Source organism: Onychomys torridus, chromosome 13 (genome assembly GCF_903995425.1).
Source record: "Onychomys torridus chromosome 13, mOncTor1.1, whole genome shotgun sequence".
Classification (NCBI taxonomy): domain Eukaryota; kingdom Metazoa; phylum Chordata; class Mammalia; order Rodentia; family Cricetidae; genus Onychomys; species Onychomys torridus.
The window spans coordinates 68,636,789-68,654,116 of record NC_050455.1 but is presented as its reverse complement, the minus strand read 5'-3'; the positions used below and the strand labels follow the sequence as shown (position 1 = coordinate 68,654,116).

Sequence of the window (17,328 nt, the reverse complement as noted above, 5' to 3'; positions counted from 1 at the left end):
GATTGGCCAGTAGCCAAGCAGGAAGTATAGGCAGGGCAACCAAACTAAGGATGATGGGAAGGAGAAGGGTGGAGTCAGGAGTCACCAGCCAGAGGCAGAGGGAGCAAGAGATGAACATAACATACTAATAAAGGTACTGCCACATGGCAGAGCATAAATAAGGAATATGGGTTAACTTAAAATGTAAGAGCTAGTTAGTAATAAGCCGGAGCTATTGACCGAGCATTTATAATTCACATATACCTCTGTATGTTTATTTGGGACCAGGCAGTCAGGACAGGAAACATCTGTTTACACTCAGTACTGTCATGCAGCTTCTGTAGACATTCCTAGACACAAACCTCAAGGACTTCAAAGGGCTAGATGAGGAAGTTAGGGTTTTTTAGCTTGGAAGTGCTGACAGCAATCCCTGTAAGAAGCAGCAGGCTGGAAGTGGGAGGGGCAAGCCTGAGGTATCCCCTCCTCACCCCTGCAAACCCTGTGGCCAGAGCAGTCACTAATGCCCAGCTGTCTACACCTCTCTTGTTCTGCCCCAATCTTCTCCAGACCACTTCTGCACCCCAGCCTCACTGAAGGAAGAACTAATCTTCATTACAGTTCTGCAGATTCATTAACCTTCACAGGAAGGTGGCCATCTCCCTCACAGGCAGAAAACCCCTGCTGGTAGCTGTTCACTTGTAGAGAATGGCTTTGTTCTAATTGGGTTCTGGGGGTGAGAAGGCCATGCTCCCACACTCCTGGCTCATTCCAGGTGTTGGGTCTGTACTCTGTGGCTGAGCCTGGGAAGGAAGAATTTAAAGCTCATTTTAAAGGAGGAGCAGATGCTATAGGCACCAGAATCTCAGTCTCTCTCTCTCAGTCTTGCTTTTTAACCACCCACCGAATCTGACTTTTCATTTGGCGGAATACCCAGGACACTTCTTTGACAGCTTTTGACCAGACAAATGCACTAGATTGAATACAGATAATGATCTACCCCCAAATGCAGAATGGGGTCCCATTGCACACAAGGCAGGAGACAAATCTCTTCAGAATGTCTCCATTACCATAGAGTGTGGGGAGAGAAGGTGCCCACCACCCAGAATCTCATCTACTCACCAGTCAGCACTGAGCAATGCAAATACTTCAACATGTGACTCTGTCCAGCTTGAGACTGCTTCTAAGCACCAGAAAAACTGAATGCCTACCTGTCAGTATCATAGCGGTGGTAGTGAAGGGTCCTGTGTTCCACAGGACCTGTGATCACCAGAATGCTGCCGAAGAAACTTGCTGGACACAATTCTGAATTTAAAAAGGAAAGAAAAAAAATCTGTGGCATGAGGCTGGAGAGATGGCTCAGTGGTTAAAAGCATTTGTCACTCTTGCAAAGGACCTGGGTTCAGTTCCCAACACCTACCAGATGGCTCACATCCTCCATAGCTCCAGTTCTAAGGGATCTGGCCCCTTCTTCTGCCCCCTGTGGGTACCAGGCACACGTGTGGTACACATCCATACACACAGGCACATATTCATATATATAAAATTTAAAATTCTTTTTTCAAAGCTGTGTTGTGAATGTTGTCTGACTCCTCCCTAGACTTTGATCCCGAAAGTTCACAAGCATAACACCACACAGCAGTGCTGGCCAGCTTCAGCCACACATAGCTGCATTCTGCAGGGGGACAGGAACCATGTTACAGACAAAGCGGGCTACTCTTTCCTTATCCCCTGGATAAGAAAATTCAAGGGGCTAAACCCCTCCCTTGCCAAATAGTGAGAAACTAGCTGCTTATCCCAGAGAAGTCAAGGAGAGTTGTTGTGTGGAGGACTCACATGCAAGAAGCTGTTGTGTGGAGGACTCACATGGAGGACTCACATGCAACCCCCTGGCAGCATTTCAGTTTACACAGATTTCAGAAGCGCATCTCTTTCTCAAGCGACACTGGCTGCTGCTTCTGCATGCAAGCACACGCCCAGAGGACAGAGTGAGCTCTGTCTTGCAAAGTCCCTGTTCAGAAGTGGGAAGATAAGCTGAAGTGATGAGGTCTACATTTTTGGCTGCCTCCCTTTGGAGCCCAGACAAGGTGAGGACACAGAATGGTGGTAAATGTGGGAGGTGGGGAATCTAGGGTATAGAATTCAAAGTAAGGAACAAAGGTGGGACATTGAGAAAGCTCAAAGAGAGTACATGTTCCCTGGGATGAAGAATGTTTGATCTATGGAAAGCTGGGTGGCAGGGAACATGAGGAAGGCGTGGCTGGCAGACAGGAGCCCTGGTGGAAGATGGAGGAACAGATCTGGGGGCAGCTGGGGCAGTTGTATAATAGACTGATGATGTGGGACGATGCCAGCAGTTGACAGGAAGGAAAACCAGAGACAAAAGCATCCAGTGATTCCACACAGCTTCGGAGTGCTCAGGAAAAGGCTGGCTGTGGGGATGTGGAGGCTCCCAGAAGGCTCTTGGCTCAGCCTTCAAGAGGGAGTCAGGCTTTGGAAGCAGAGATGAGTCTTCTAGAAGAGAGGAAACTATGGAGATTCCAGAGCAAGGCAGACTCACAAAAGAACACAAGTCCCCAAAGTGGGCAGGTGTCGCATACATAACACAAGGGGACACCAGACTCCTTTGCGTCTCCTAAGTGCTGATCCAGGAAGAGGTAAGATGAACAGACAGGACCAGAGGTACCAACTGTGAGAAAAGTGTCCAGGTTTCCTTATGGGTGACGGGCACGTAAAACTGACTGTAGAGATGGCTAAGAACATGGTAAGAATCACAGAACTGGCCACCATGAAGTGCACAGTGTCTAATTGGCTCTCATTGAAGCTGTTAATGGCAACATAATGGAACATATCATCCTCCTTTGAAGAGCAGCCAAGAAATGAAAATTATAGTTAAACGTCTAGGAGAAAAGTACCAATTTAGAAAATCCCAGGAAGGAAAGTAACTTGATATCTGCTCAAGTTTGATAAAAATGGAGGCCGAAGCCTAAAGAATGCTTCAGATGGAGCCAGGCAGGCCTCTGAAGCGACCCAGCACACTTGGTTTGCAAACATCAGGAACACTTGGCTGTGGCTTGTAAATGCCTGTGTTAAAGAGAAGCAGAACCTAAGCTCAGGCAGTCATGTTACATAACGAGTACCTTCCAGCAGAGACACAGCCTATGTGGCCCCACCATCGTGACCAGTCAGACTTCTGCTGTTTGCCACACTATATGGGTCCTGTGATATCCTCACTTGGTTCCCGAGCCACTTCTGGGTTGCAGCTCCCCAGTAGGCTAATCTTTATGGGCTCAGTGTCTCTGCAAGTTTATTGTACCTCTCCTCACTTTATAACACACAATTTACAACAGTATCCACTCACCTCCTTACTGATACCAACAGTAAACATCTATTAACTTACAAGCTCACACGATGGGCCCTGTGCTGAGGACCAATGATGCAAAAATAAAACATGCCCCTACCCTGCAGGACAGTGTTTGCTAAGACAGAGAGGCAAATGTGCTCAGAATTTCCTGTTTCTCCAAAGAAATCCATTTTCAACTTCAGGTCAAGGCAACATTTACTTTGGGGATTTTTTGCTAATAATATGCCAGTTGTGATTAGGTTATACATTAACATAGTCAGGAAAGGGACCCAAATATGTCTATGAAGGTAAAGCTCTTTGAGAGTGGAAAGTTGGAGAGAACACCATGTCAATTAATAAGGCATGGTACACGTCACAGAGCCTGGCATTCTGTTTAAGTAACTCCTAACTTTTATGTGGGACAATGGAAACATTGGGAACATTTGTTACCTGTGTGGTGGTAAAATGTCAGCATATGTTATAATGTTGTTTTTGTATATAAATGAATCAAAAGTATTTTTACATAAAAATGACCCAAGTGTTTTGGTGTCAAGATTGGTACCAAAATATTAACAGTGGTGAAGTTTAGATAATGGAGCGAAAGGAAGTCTGCTATTTTCCCTTATGTGTTTTTCACAAGTTGAATCTTTTTTTCTATAATAATTATGTACTGTAGACAGAAACCATTCTAAAACATTCCTCCTTCCTCAAACAGTGACTACCCCAAAGTGTAAATGCCTCACCCATATGTGAACTTCATGTCATTTAGAAAAACAAAACAAAACAGTGTAAGCCCATTTGGCAGAATCACTACCACTTCCCACCAACTTCCCAGGGCTCCCCTGTTAGTGGGAGAAGCTTGTGTTGGCACCATCAACCAACAGGATGTCCCATGACCTCCCTAGTCACCTTCTGCTGATGCTGCCTAACTAAGACACAAAATACTCAGAAGCCCAGAGATGAAGCAACAAGAACTGGGAAGGTGGCACCCAGTAGGGGATTGTGGGGACCTGGAAAAAGGGAGACTGGCTGAAAGGCACACCATCCTTCTGCCTATCATGGAGAGCTGGTTGTATGAATGAATGCTTCTTAGAACATCACTGTGCCTGAAGGCACCATGGGTCCTAGGGCAGGAAGCTGGACTGGTGACTTCATCACACCTACTGGATCCTGCATCCCGAGATCTCTCAGCTGCAGCATCAGTTAGTGTGTCAACCTTCCTGAAACATTTTTACAATATTTGTAACATTTTATTTCAGTGTTTTGCAAGCTTTAACACTTTCAGTGTTTACAATGGGCCTGGCATTCATATTACTCCATTCAACTACCAAAGGGAACAACACAGAGTTCTTGTCTTGGTTCTCAGTCTAAGGACAAGGACACTCAGAGAGAGGTAAGGGATGTGCAGGTGCCTATGCCACCAGAGGCAGATGAGCTCACCTACACTGATCTACCAAACACGCATTGCGGTGGTAGTTGCTGATGAAGTCATGTTAGGTTATATGTGTTGTCCTGCTTGGGGATGTGTGTAATATTGGTAGTAGAGGTGTCAGTTCACATGTTCTATCAATTATATTTCAGTTTCAAAGGATAGTAAATCAATGCTGACATCATTCTAGAACACTTGGGAAACACTGGATAGATAAAGAAGCCAAGTGGGGACCAACACTGAGGCTGGTATGACACCTGGGCCCCCAACTGTTAGCTCTTGCCAAAATCAGAGCCTACCCTGGGGTGGAATGCTGTGTTGTAGCATGTGTGTGTGTGTGTGTGTGTGTGTGTGTGTGTGTGTGTGTGTGTTTGAAAACTGGGCCCATACTGAGGACAAGCCACCCTAATCAATCAGTTTTATAGATATCCAAGCAGATAAGGGAACAAAGTAAGGCTGAGTCTAAAGTATTGTACAGATTTATCAAAAGGGGAAATAAAAACGAATGAGATTAAATTTAATAGGAACAAATTGTAGTTTACATTTCAAAGAATAAAAAAAAAAAAACACCTAAAGATTGTGGTGGATCAGGGAAATGAATACCAACAACCACACAGATGAAACACAGACTTGGGGATTTGGATTGAACAAAGCCAGGGTCATCTGCAAGTGTGCTGGGTGCCAGGGAAGGATAATGAGTGCATTGGCTGAAAGAAAACCACAGAGGTACAGAGTCTGCAAAAGTGAGGGCGACAGGCTAGTTCAGTGCATGGTCACTGTGACTCAGAGACTTGGCACAAGGTGAGGGTCTGGGTCTGGAAGGGGTAGCTATAGTGAAGCTGGACCTGGACATTTCCTCCCAGGAAGACAGGGCCAGAGACTATGAGGCCCAGAATCACCTGGATCCCTGTATACTGGTGAAAACACGATCAGCTGGGCACTGGCTGTGAGCTTCCCTAGAGCTGCCCTGCATATCAATCTGCTTATCACTGTATCAAAGGCATTCCCAGCCTGCCCTGCCTCTGTCGCCACAAGTATCCAGAGGGCTGGCCAGGAGCACCTGTCCCCAGAGACAGATTGTGTTGAATTTCCTCAAAGGGCACAGGCCCTCAAAGCAGTCATTTCCTACAGAACATGGTGGCCTTCCAAAGATACAATGCCTGGGCTCCTGAGCTCTAAATCCAGAGAACGGTTTCCAGGGAGAAAACGCCTCTCTCCCAAGCCTGGTGCAGGACTGAAGCTGGAAAAAAAAAAAAAAAAAAAAAAACATTGCCATCTCCATGCAAACAACGACACAATGGCCACAAGAGGCCTCCTTCCGCGCCAGATCTGTAGAAGGTCCCTGTTAAAGCGGGAAGCCCACACCTCCTGCTTGACTTGTGCTCCGGGTCCCACAGTGGGAACTTGTCCATAGACCGGAAACTCACACCTCATCCTTCAGTGTCTCCGGAGTTTGTTTAGAAGAGCTGTGTTTCCTTCTCTTGAGGAGCCAGTCCGTGCATCTCGAATGGCACGGTGTGAGAGCTCAGGTGAGTGAGTCCCTTCCTCGGTATGAGTGACTGTGCAGGTGTGTGTAAGAATGAGTGTGTGCATGCCAGTGTAGCTGATTGTGTGTGTGAGAGAGCACCCTGTTTGCTCCCCAGTGTGTGTATGTGAGCAAGTGCCTATGCATAAACCATGAGTGTGTGCCTGTGTGCTCATGAGTGCCCTAGGTTGTGTATGGTTGGTGAATGTGAGTACTAGTGAGCATGTGAGTTCATAGGTGTGTGCCTTTTTGAGTGTGGTTGAATGTTGAGAGTAGAAGAAGCCCATGTGTTTGAGTGCGTGGGTGAGGAAGCGCACGCCTTTGTCCTTCCACGGCCCCATGGTCCCGCACGGTGCCCAAAGAAGCCAACCTGGAGCTCCCCCAACTATGACGGGGGTCCTCGCCCTGGGACCCGCTGGGCACGAGGGGGCGCCTCGCTACCGTAGCCGGGACGCGCTGGCCCGGGCGGCCCGGGGGCGGCTCACGGGGCGGTGCCGGACTCTGAGCTGTGGGCTCTGGGGACGCTGCGCTCCACCCCGAGGAGCCACGGCGGGGCAAGCGGAGCAAGCACAGAAGCCCGGGCCGGAGGTAAAGTTGAATTTACTGTGTGTGGCCGGAGTCTGCTCGGATCGGTCCTGGGACCGTTCGGGAACAGGGGCGTAGCTGCGAAAGGGGTCTGTGCGGCGGAGCCCGGGGCCCTAGCGGAGCGTGGGCACCTGTCCGCGGGCGGGCACAGGCGGGAACGCAATTCGGTTAGGGTGGCTGGCCGCGCTGAGGGCGCCGTAGCCCACGGAGGGGCGCTCGAGGGGTCGGGCCGGGCTGGGGCAAGCGCAGCGGGGTCGCCCGCGCGCCACGCGCTGGAAGCCGGAGGACCGGGCTCGGCCGCGTGGTGCGCTTTCATGGAGGTTCGGGCGGCCGCCAGAGGCTGGGTCCTGCTGCCGCCCCGTCTGCCCGCGTCGGTTCTACCGGATCCTGGGTAAGAAGGAGAGAGGAGGGCAAGGAGGTCTGCATCCGGGAAGGGGCCAGGGCTCTCCGGGACGGTCCCGGGCTACAAGGCTGTACGCACCGCACCGGCTTCGGGAAAGAGGTGACTGGGCGAGTCCGCGATGCTGGTTCCCTTTTCTGGTCCGAGATGGTGAAGTGAACGCCCACCCACCCACCGCTTACACGCACAGTCTCGCGCACACACGCTTTGCACGCTCGGCTGTCCTGCTACCCTCCCTTCTCTAACCTACCAGGGCGCCGGCTTGAATCTGGTGCGGGTTCCGGCTCCCGCACTCCGAATTCTGCAAAGTCTGTCCTCCCCAGCTCGGACAGCTACATCTTGGTCGGGACACTGGCGCCAGGAGTGTGGACTGTTGGGCGCGCTGGGGGGAGGGGGGGTGTCTGAGCCTGAGCAGGCATGTGCGGAAGGTGAGCTGGCTCCTATGCGCCCTGGAAGATTTCCAATCTCGCTATTTGGGGGGCACCCCACGCGTGTTTGCCATCGAATGGTTTCGGAGTGTGGAAGGCCCTTGGTCTCAGTCGAATTCTGACTCTTGAAGCACTGCCCCGCGAGGAAGCCGCTGAGGTCGTGTGCTGTCCTCGGGACCCTTTTGGTCATGTCCAAATTCTCCTGCTCTTGGACCCCGGAGTTTAGGAGCTCGGATGCAGCCTTGTCCTTGGCCCTTTGCAGGTCCTAGATATCCTCCCTTTCAGCCTCTGTCCTCTTTCGTCCCTCCTTTGCCCTTGACTTAAAAAAGGCCAGACCAGCATTTGGAGCAATGGCATGCTGTGAATAATGGATTTGGATCCAGTCTGGAACTCTGGGAGTGATTTAGTAGTGGCTGACCCTGTGGCCCTGCCCTTGGGTCAGTTAAGTAAACCGCCCCCCCCCCACACACACACAGGAATTTGCCTTCAGCAAATGGTTTTCATTTCTACAGATATCAGGGGGATCCACAAGCACCAAAGGCAAGAGGACTGTTCTCTCATCCCTCTTGGGCCGTGCAGGACGTTCACTGGCCTCTGGCTGGCTTGGGTAGGTTGTGGGTGGGATTGTTGTGTTCCCCTACACTATGAACCCCGGGGGTGTTGCGGCACACCTAGAGGTGAAACCCACTTGCCCGGATGTCCCTGTTCTGTATGGTCTACACAGACACAGGCACACTCAATGCTGTCCAGAGAGGGCTCTTGTTTCTGGGTCTCCTTGGGAGAGACTGATGACAGAGACCCGTGCCAGTTTATATATTACATTTTGAGTGGTCGTCCCCCACCCCCGCCTTGAGGTTGCCGTAATTAAAACAAAACAAAATCAAGTTGGGTGTTGGCAAAGGAAGAGAGGTGAGTGAGTTCCTAGCTGACACAGAATGGAGCTGGTGGTTTTCCTTCCCCAGTGCCTAGCAGAGCCATGCGTGGGCCAGATGCTCAGAAAATGTGTACTGGTTGATTAATTGTTTGAGTTATAATTAAGAGGTTCTACCTAGTGTATGGCTGGGATCGGCATTATCATAATTACAGGTGTGCGCGCCGTAATTAGTAGGTCCTGTGAAACACATAGGTTGATAGGAAATGATAAAATGTTGGGGTTTGCCCTGGCAAGGGCAGCTCCTAAGCTTCTCTGAGTTGGAGGAGGATGGGTTGAGGCAGATATGATGAGGCTTGGGGTCCTCTTTCCCCCTAGTTCTGGGCTGGTCTTCTGGAAGAAGTGTGTCTCACCAAGCATCCAGAGCAGTGAAAGCCACGGGTGCCTGGAGGGGGGGGGAAGGGTTATCTGCTCAGAAACCCTATGCAGATATGTGGGGGCAGACTGGAGGGGAGCAGATGTGTGGCAGTGAGTGTGTAGGTGCTGAAGGCAGGCAGATCTGAATGATGAGGCTGGCCTCTGGTCCAAAATGGTGCTTTGGGTCTGAAGATCTGAGTCACCGATGGTCATTTGGTGAGGAACAGAAACATCCAGAGTTAATTACATCCATCCAGGGATATTCTAAAGGTAGGGACTCAGGGAGCTCTCCACTTCTAGAGTTGAAGTCCTTACTGAACAGAGACTGCCTGGGATGGCTCCCGCCATGAGAGGCAACCATGTTGCTAGGGGCTGGTTCACTGAAGCCTCCACAGCTGGCTGACTGACAGCCTCTGAACCACAGCTGGCTTGCAAAATACCCTCCTACCCCCAAGGCTGAGTCAGAACTGCCTTTAACAGGGGTCCCATCTTCACCTTCCAGGACTTAAAGGTACTTGGGATCCCTTTCTGGGGCAAAGAACCCCCCCCCCACACACACACACACACTCCTACCAGTCTCTCAAGTCCACCAACTTCCTTAAGCAGAATCCCAGCGTTTTCTTTTCCCAGTCACACTCAGGAGGGAGCCCATCCTTTGCCGTCCGGGGAGCACCTGCAGACACTAACATCTCCAGTGAGTTGGAGGAGCTTGGGCCTTGGCAGATATGATGAGGCTTGGCAGCCCTTTCTCCCTCCCCCCTTTCTAAACAGCTTGAAGGAAGACACTTGAGAAGCAGCCATCCATCCAACTAATGGTCACATTCCTCTGAGGACACAGGCACAGCAAACATGGGTCTCTGTCCACAGATGTGCGCAGTCTACAGGGCTCATGTAAAACTTAGTCCCTGAATCGGGTAAGGGGCTGCCCCAAACGGCATGGCTGCACTCTAGCTTCGGGGAGATTTGTCCATAGAGTAAAACACAAACCACAATCCATGAGAAAGACCCAACATTTTGATTTGACTGTGAGTTCAGACACAGACTAATTGAAATGCGAATGTAGTACAGAAACCTTCCCCGAAGAAAGGGAACCTGTGGTAAGAGACACATCAGCAAAGGCGGAGGCCTGGCTCCAGTGACTCTAGGCCTTGGGCACAGCTACCTCTCTGTCACTCTCCCTGATGAGCCATGACACCTCTTAGCTTAGCACTTCCTCTTTCTCTAAGCACCCCAGTTTCCTCCACCAAGGCAGCTCCCCAAAATCTGGGGTCCAGGGAGGAATGCAGGGTGCAGGCTGGCTATAGCCCAAGAACTAGGTGACTCTCCTGGGTATTCCCAATCTCCCGAGACATTTAAACAGTGGCGTTTAGATGTTAGACTAGACCTGAGTGGTGCCTTGAAACCAAAGGCTAGAATTCAGAGGCTCCACTAAGCCTCCAAACCCTCTGGCTGATGTGAATACGGGGGCAGGTTTAGCTAAATTCCATCCCTAAGAGGCAGATTTATTTTTGTCAAGGCTTGGCTGTGGTGGGAAGGGCTGTGGGATCCATTTGTGCCTGACTCTCGGCTCCACTCTGTGTGGCTTCCTAGCTCTGGAAACATCCTTTGACTGGTGGGCTTCTTGGGGTTCAGTGGCCACTGTGTTGTCACATATCATTCTACCCTCCCAAGTAAAGAAGGATCTGACGGTCCTCCAGACAGCCTGGCACGCATACCACTTGGCTATTCCAGGTTAGGCCAGAGCATGTGTGTGGAGGTCAGAGAAAAGTCTTGGCTACCAGTCCTCACCGTCCACCTTGTTTGAGACAGGGTCTGTTTATAGTACATCACTGGCACCTGAGCCTCCAGGAATTCCCCTGCTTCCCACCTCAAAAGGTGAGGTCTCCATACATCACCCTGGTTTACTACACAGGAAGCTTGTGTAGGATGAATATCCAATCCAATCACCTCTCAAAGGCTCCACCCCTAAACATACAGTGGGATTAACTGTTTGCCTCCTTAATAATTAGCATCTGGGGGCCTGAACTCCTGAATGAGTTAAACTACATTCGAAACAGCAGAGATTGCCAGGCATGGTGGCATACGTCTTTAATCCCAGCACTGGGAGGCAGAGGCAGGCGGATCTCTGTGAGTTCAAGGCCAGCCTGGTCTACAAAACAAGTTCCAGGAAAGCCAGGGCTGTTACACAGAGAAAACCTGTCTCAAAAGAAAACAAAACAAAACAAATAAAAAACAAAAAGCAAAGAACAGCAGAGGTGAGGCAATGAATCATCTTAGTTGCCACAGCCTGACTGTGGCAGGTGCCTGCATCCCACATCATCACAGTAGCTCCAGGTCAGATGGAGGGTAGCCCTTGAGTGGTTTTACCTCTTGCTTTGGGTGTCAATTGTCTCCGGTTCAAAGCTGGTAAGAGCCTGTGGCAGTTTGAATGTGACTGGCCCCCCATAATCTCATAGGGAGTGGCACTATTAGGAGGCATGGCCTTGTTGGAGTAGGTGTAGCCTTGTTGGAGGAAGTGTGTCACTGCGAGAGTGGACTTTGAGGTCTCATATATGTTCAAGTCATATGCAGTGTCTCAGATCACTTCCTGTTGCCTGTGGGGTAAGATATAGGAATGTTAACTCCTTCTCCAGCACCATGTCTGCCTGCACACCATCATATCACACCATGAAGGTAATGGACTGAATCTCTGAAAATGTAAACCAGCCACCCAAATGAAATGTTTTCCTTTATAAGGGTTGCCATGGTCGTGATGTCTCTTTACAGCAACAGAAACCCTAACTAAGAGCCTTTCTGCCTATGACGCTCATGCAGTGTGTTCCTGGGCAGTGCTATTTTGTCTCTAGGCAATGGGGGATCAGGAGGTAGGTAGACCTGCACCGTTCACTGTGTATTAGCAGGGATGGTCTTACGAGTTTTTGTCCAGGCTTGGACATGACCTTGCTTTCTTCTGCGTCTCTTTAATGGGATACATTTGGAACTTTCAGACACTTATTTGATTCTAGAGAGGCCTTGAGAGGAATATGGACTGGTGAGAGACTCTCTCGTCCCTCAAATTGATGCATGTGTGCATGTGTGTGTCCACAAGTGTGTGTGACGGGGGATGAGCAGGTGAATTGTTGGGGGCAGGGGTTGAAGGCCAGAAGGTGACAGCAAGTGTCTTCTTCTATTGTATAGTTTTTATTTTTTTGGCTAGACTGACCAGCCAACAAATCCCTAGGATCTGTCTGTCTGTCCCCTCCCTCCAGCCAATGTTAAGGCTACAGGCACACTCCCCAATTTTCTGTGGGAGCTGGGGATCCAAACTCAGGTCCTCATGCTTCCACGGCAAACATTTTATCCACTGAGCCATCTCTTCAGCCTCCTGATGCTTTTAAGAAAAGTGCTGGTAGAATTGATTCATCCTTGCTAGGGGGAAGCTGGAGAATTCTTGCTGTTTCTCCCTCAAAGTGTTAGTTTAGTATCTTGCTCTGTCTCACGGGAACAGCTTTTAGACTGTGTAATGACTTTCTTGGAGCTGACACAGAGGCCAGGTATACACATCTCTCGCGGCAAATTAATAAGGAGGAAAACATCTCCCTTTCTTTCTTGTCAGCTCAGGGCAGTCAGTTCTCAACAGTGTGCCTCAGCTCAGGGCTAGAACGACAAAATTAATAAATGAAATGTTTCTACTATTGTTTCTACTGTGTCCCTCATCCTCACATATCCAGGACCTGTTCAGGGCATCGCAGTTCCAGCAAGGATGGAGCCCTTCCTCTGTGTTTCTGTATTAATGTTGAGTAACATCTGAAACCTCTGCCCTCAAACTCAGGCCCTCAGAACTGAAGAGGTCCTAGGGGTACAGAGGTCCCCATCTGGGTTGGTCCCAGGGTTAGCTATGGAATATTTGTACATTCAACACTCAGAAATCACTTTGTGTTTCTGCACATCATTGTAATGAGATGTCATCAAATCCTGAGGTGGGGGTATTTATCTATAGAAGAGAAACAAGTGTTATTGAGGGGCATCCAGATCCAAGTGAGTGCCAGCCCTTTCTTGACTCAGGTCCTCATGGCTACTTCAAATACCATTTCAAATAGTTGAAGAGCAACTGAGCTCACCTAGTCCAAGATTTAAGCAGTTGAGCAGTTGCTGTACATTTCCAGAAGCATCCTTCATGAACATTTTAAACTTCTCCCATCCATGTGATTCTGGGTCTAATGGGGTCCTTGGGTTCTGAATGTTCACGTGACCGGGCTTGGAGCGGAGAAGCCCTTTACTCTCTGGGAGGCTGAAGGAAGACAGGGACAGGTTTCTTCCTGAGTCCGGGAAAGGAGCTTCTAGAAGTTTTGTTAGAGCCCTGATCTCATATGGGAAGATTTTCTGTCTGTCTGGGATGGGGGAGTCTGTTTAGTTTGGTTAGCATATAATAAGTGCACAAAATGTGTTTTATTATGACATTTGCGTATGTATATAATGCACTTTAATCACATTCACGGCTCCCAATGATCCCGTCATGCACCTCCACATCCAGTTCCTTCCTCCTCCCAAATGGTCCTCTTCCTCCTTTCATATCTCCTCTAGTTAAATCTATCATAATCTGAGTGGCTTTTTAATAGGAACTTAGAAATAACCTAAGAGACAAAAGACAGAGCAAAGGGGACAAAGGGAATCTTTTAAAGGAATATCTGAAAAAGAATGAGGGCTGGCATTGGAGAGAGCAGGAGGATCGGGAGTTCAAGGCCACCCTTGGCTAAGTAGTGAGTTTGTCTATCTTGGATCACATGACATCTCAAAACAAAAGCAGGAGGAAAAATAGACTTGAAAAAAGAACTTAGTGACAGGGACCTGTGTAACAATGACAACACCATCAACACTCGTATTATTTTATTATTTAGTCCTAGAAAGAATTGGTAACAGAAAAGCATAGAAGGAATGCCTACAGACATCACAACCTGATTGACAGACTCAGACCTACAGAAGCGAGAAGAATAGAAAGTCAAGAGCTAAACATCAAAATAACACAATTTAAAATAATAGTTTTATTAATTCTTTGAGAATCTCACACAATGTATTTTGGTCACATTCACCTCTCTACTCTTCCCAGATCAGCCCTACTACCCTATTCTCCCAAACTTTGTGCCATCTATTTTTTTTTTTTCATTTTAAATAACCTGTTGATTCCCATTTGTGTTGTCTATACACCCCCCCGGGTGTTGGGCCATCTGCTAGAGTGTGGTCAACTTGCCAAGAACTACACATTAAAGTCAACTATCTCTTTCTTCTCAAAACCATCAGCTGTCTACGGTTCCTAAGCTAGGAGTGGAGGCTCATGGACCACTTCCCACTCCATGATAGAATGTTGATTGCCTTGGTCTTGTGCAGGCAACCATGGCTACTGGGTTCACGAGTTCAGTGGTCCTGTCATGTTCAGAAGACACCGTTTCACTCCCATCAATCCTGACCTCTGGCTCTTACAACCTTTCAGCCCCTTCTTCCATGGCCCCCTGAGCCTGCAGAGGAGGTGTGACATAAATGATGCTCCATTTGTACTTGAGCTCTCCACAGACCCTTCTCTGAACTTGGACGAGTCATAAGTGTCTCTCCATGTTGCCACGTTCAGCTTCACAAGGAGACTTCTCTAAGAAGGTCTGAGATCTGCACTAATATATGAGTAGAGATATATGAATTTACAGGGCGTTTCTTTACTACGTCAGTTTAGCAGAATAATAGTAGTTAGTTTACCCCTAGAATCTGTGAGATCCTCAATGGCGCGTTCTTGACCATATTTATAATTTAGGCATATGTTTCCTCTTGTGGATCATGCCTCAGATCCAATCAGAAAGTGGTTGGTTACCCTCCAGACGTTTGCACCACTGTTGCTACCCACGGGCATATCTGGCCACATTAGTCATTATTGCAGTTCACATGGCTCACAGCTGAGGAAGACTGTTGATGATTTTTCTACCACCACAGCCTGTACACAGCATTGTCCAGGGCTAGGCAAGCTACCCAGCAGGGAACATGTTTCTAGGTCAGTACCAACTGGATTTCTCCATGTCTCCATGACTATTGTGTTTGGTGTCTTCAGGAATAGTGTGAAAATGGCTGTTCTTCTAAAAGCAGTCCATAGATTAAATGCGATTCCCATCAAAATTCCAATGCAATTCTTCTCAGAAAATTTTTTTTTAATCTTAAAGTTTATATGGAAGCACAGATGAGCCCAGGTAGCACAACAAAACAAAATAAAAACAATCCTGAACAATAAAAATACAGCTGATGGTATTACCATACCCATTTTCAAATTACACTACAAAACCATAGCAGCAAAAACACCATGGAACTAGCACAAAATAGACACATTGAACAATGGAACGCAATTGAAGACTCAGTTATAAGTCCACGCAGCCTACCTGAGTTCTGCCAAAGATAACAAAAATATACACTGAACAAAAGACTGCATCTTCACTAAATGGTGTTGGGAAAACCGGGTAACTACAAGGAAAAGAATGAAATCTTTCTCATCTTGTACGCAATCTACTCCAAATGGATCAGAGGTCTCAGAATTAGACCCAGAACTCTGAAACTTCTAGAAGAAAGAGCAAGGAATGTGTGTCAGTAAATAGGCTTAATAAGGACCTCAGGACAGGATTCTGGTTGCCCAAGAAATAAGACCATCAATAAACAAGTGGAATTTGATTAAATTAAAAAGTTTTTGTACTGTAAACAATACTGTTAACCAACTGAAGAGGCAGACTATAGAGTGAGGGGGGAAAACTTTGATAGCTGAACACCTGAGTAAGACTTAGTGTCTACAATACACAAGAAACTCAAAAATTAAACATCAAGAAAACAGCTCAATTTAAAAGGAAAGTATTGAACTGAACAGAAAGTTTTCAGAATAAGAAATACAAATGTTTAAAAATTGTTTCAAAAAGTGTTTGTCAGGCTGGAGAGATGGCTCAGAGGTTAAGAGCACCGACTGCTCTTCCAGAGGTCCTGAGTTCAATTCCCAGCAACCACATGGTGGCTCACAACCATGTGTAATGAGATCTGGCGCCCCCTTCTGTATACATAATAAATAGATAAATCTTTATTGTTTTTTGTTTTGTTTTGTTTTTGGAGACAGGGTTTCTCTGTGTAGCATTGCACCTTTCCTGGGACTCACTTGGTAGCCCAGGCTGGCCTCGAACTCACAGAGATCCACCTTGCTCTGCCTCCTGAGTGCTGGGATTAAAGGCGTACGCCAAATCTTTAAAAAAAAAAAAAAAAAGTGTTTGTCATTCTTAGCCATCGGAGAGTACAAATTACTTTGAGATTTTATATCACTGTAGTTAGAATGGCTAAGATTAAGAAAACTAAAGACAGCAAATGCTGGTGAGGATGTGGGAAACGGAACCTTTGTGCATTGTTGGTGGGAGTGTGAATTGGTGCAGACACTATGGAAAACAGTCTGGCAGTTCCTCAGAAAACTCCATACCACAGCAACTCTTACAAAGGAAAACATTTAATTGGGGTGGTGGTTTACAGTTCAGAGGTTCAGTCCATCATCATTGTGGTGAGACACGGCAGCATGCAGGCAGACATGGTGCTGGAGCAGTAGCTAAGAGTCCTACATCTTGCAGACCACAGGAAGTGTTCTGTCTCATTGGGTGGTATCTGGAGCATATATGAGACCTCAAAGCCCACCTCCACAGTGATGCACTTCCTCCAACAAGGTCATACCTCTTAATATTGTCACTCCCTTTGGGGGACACTTTCTTTCAAACCACCACAAGCACATATTTAAAATCTTCAAGAAAATATTAGAAAACCATTTTTGAATATTGAACAAATATGATCAAAATACACTGCATATATGAATGAGAATGTCATTAAAAAACAAAAGCATGAATCCTATCTTTTTAGGTGTTGAGAGGAAACAGAAGATTTTCAAAATTAAAGAGTCAAATTTTAAAATATACTAGAAAATTAATTTCAGCAATATATAAAGTAGCTTAGCCAGATGAAATTTAATCCAGGTATGCAATGCTAGCTGGCCTACATTTGAAGATCAATTAGTATATTCTACTACACCAGGAGGAAGCCAACACCTGATACAGAAGAGCATTTAACAAAATCCAATACCTAATCAGAATGAAAGTTCCCACAAACCTATTCATAGACTCTTTGCTTGAGAGAGTGTGTACATGAAATGATGAAAGTGAAGACTTTCTTTAGGATCAAGAAGAAGGCAAGATGTCCACTGCCACCACTGCTACTCAGTAAAGTCCTGGAAGTTAAGAAAAGCAGTGGGAGAAATAATAGATATGCAGGTTCTAAAGAAGTGTTACCCTCTCTGTTTGCAGATGACATGATCATTCCAAGAAATGTAT

The 17,328-nt window shown here is 47.4% G+C and overlaps 1 protein-coding gene across 3 annotated transcripts in view; it reads left to right on the top strand.

The window, feature by feature from the left end:
- Positions 1 to 6,087: 6,087 nt before the first annotated feature.
- Kcng2 (potassium voltage-gated channel modifier subfamily G member 2) overlaps positions 6,088 to 17,328 on the top strand; it is a 74,257-nt gene continuing 63,016 nt past the window's right edge. The window contains exon 1 of one of the 3 annotated variants that reach the window (XM_036204224.1): positions 6,088 to 6,277. The gene's annotated coding sequence lies outside the window, so the exon portion shown is untranslated. Of the gene's footprint in view, positions 6,278 to 6,802; positions 6,862 to 7,088; positions 7,250 to 17,328 lie in introns of those variants that run through there. The other 2 variants (XM_036204222.1, XM_036204223.1) reach the window with 2 other exon arrangements.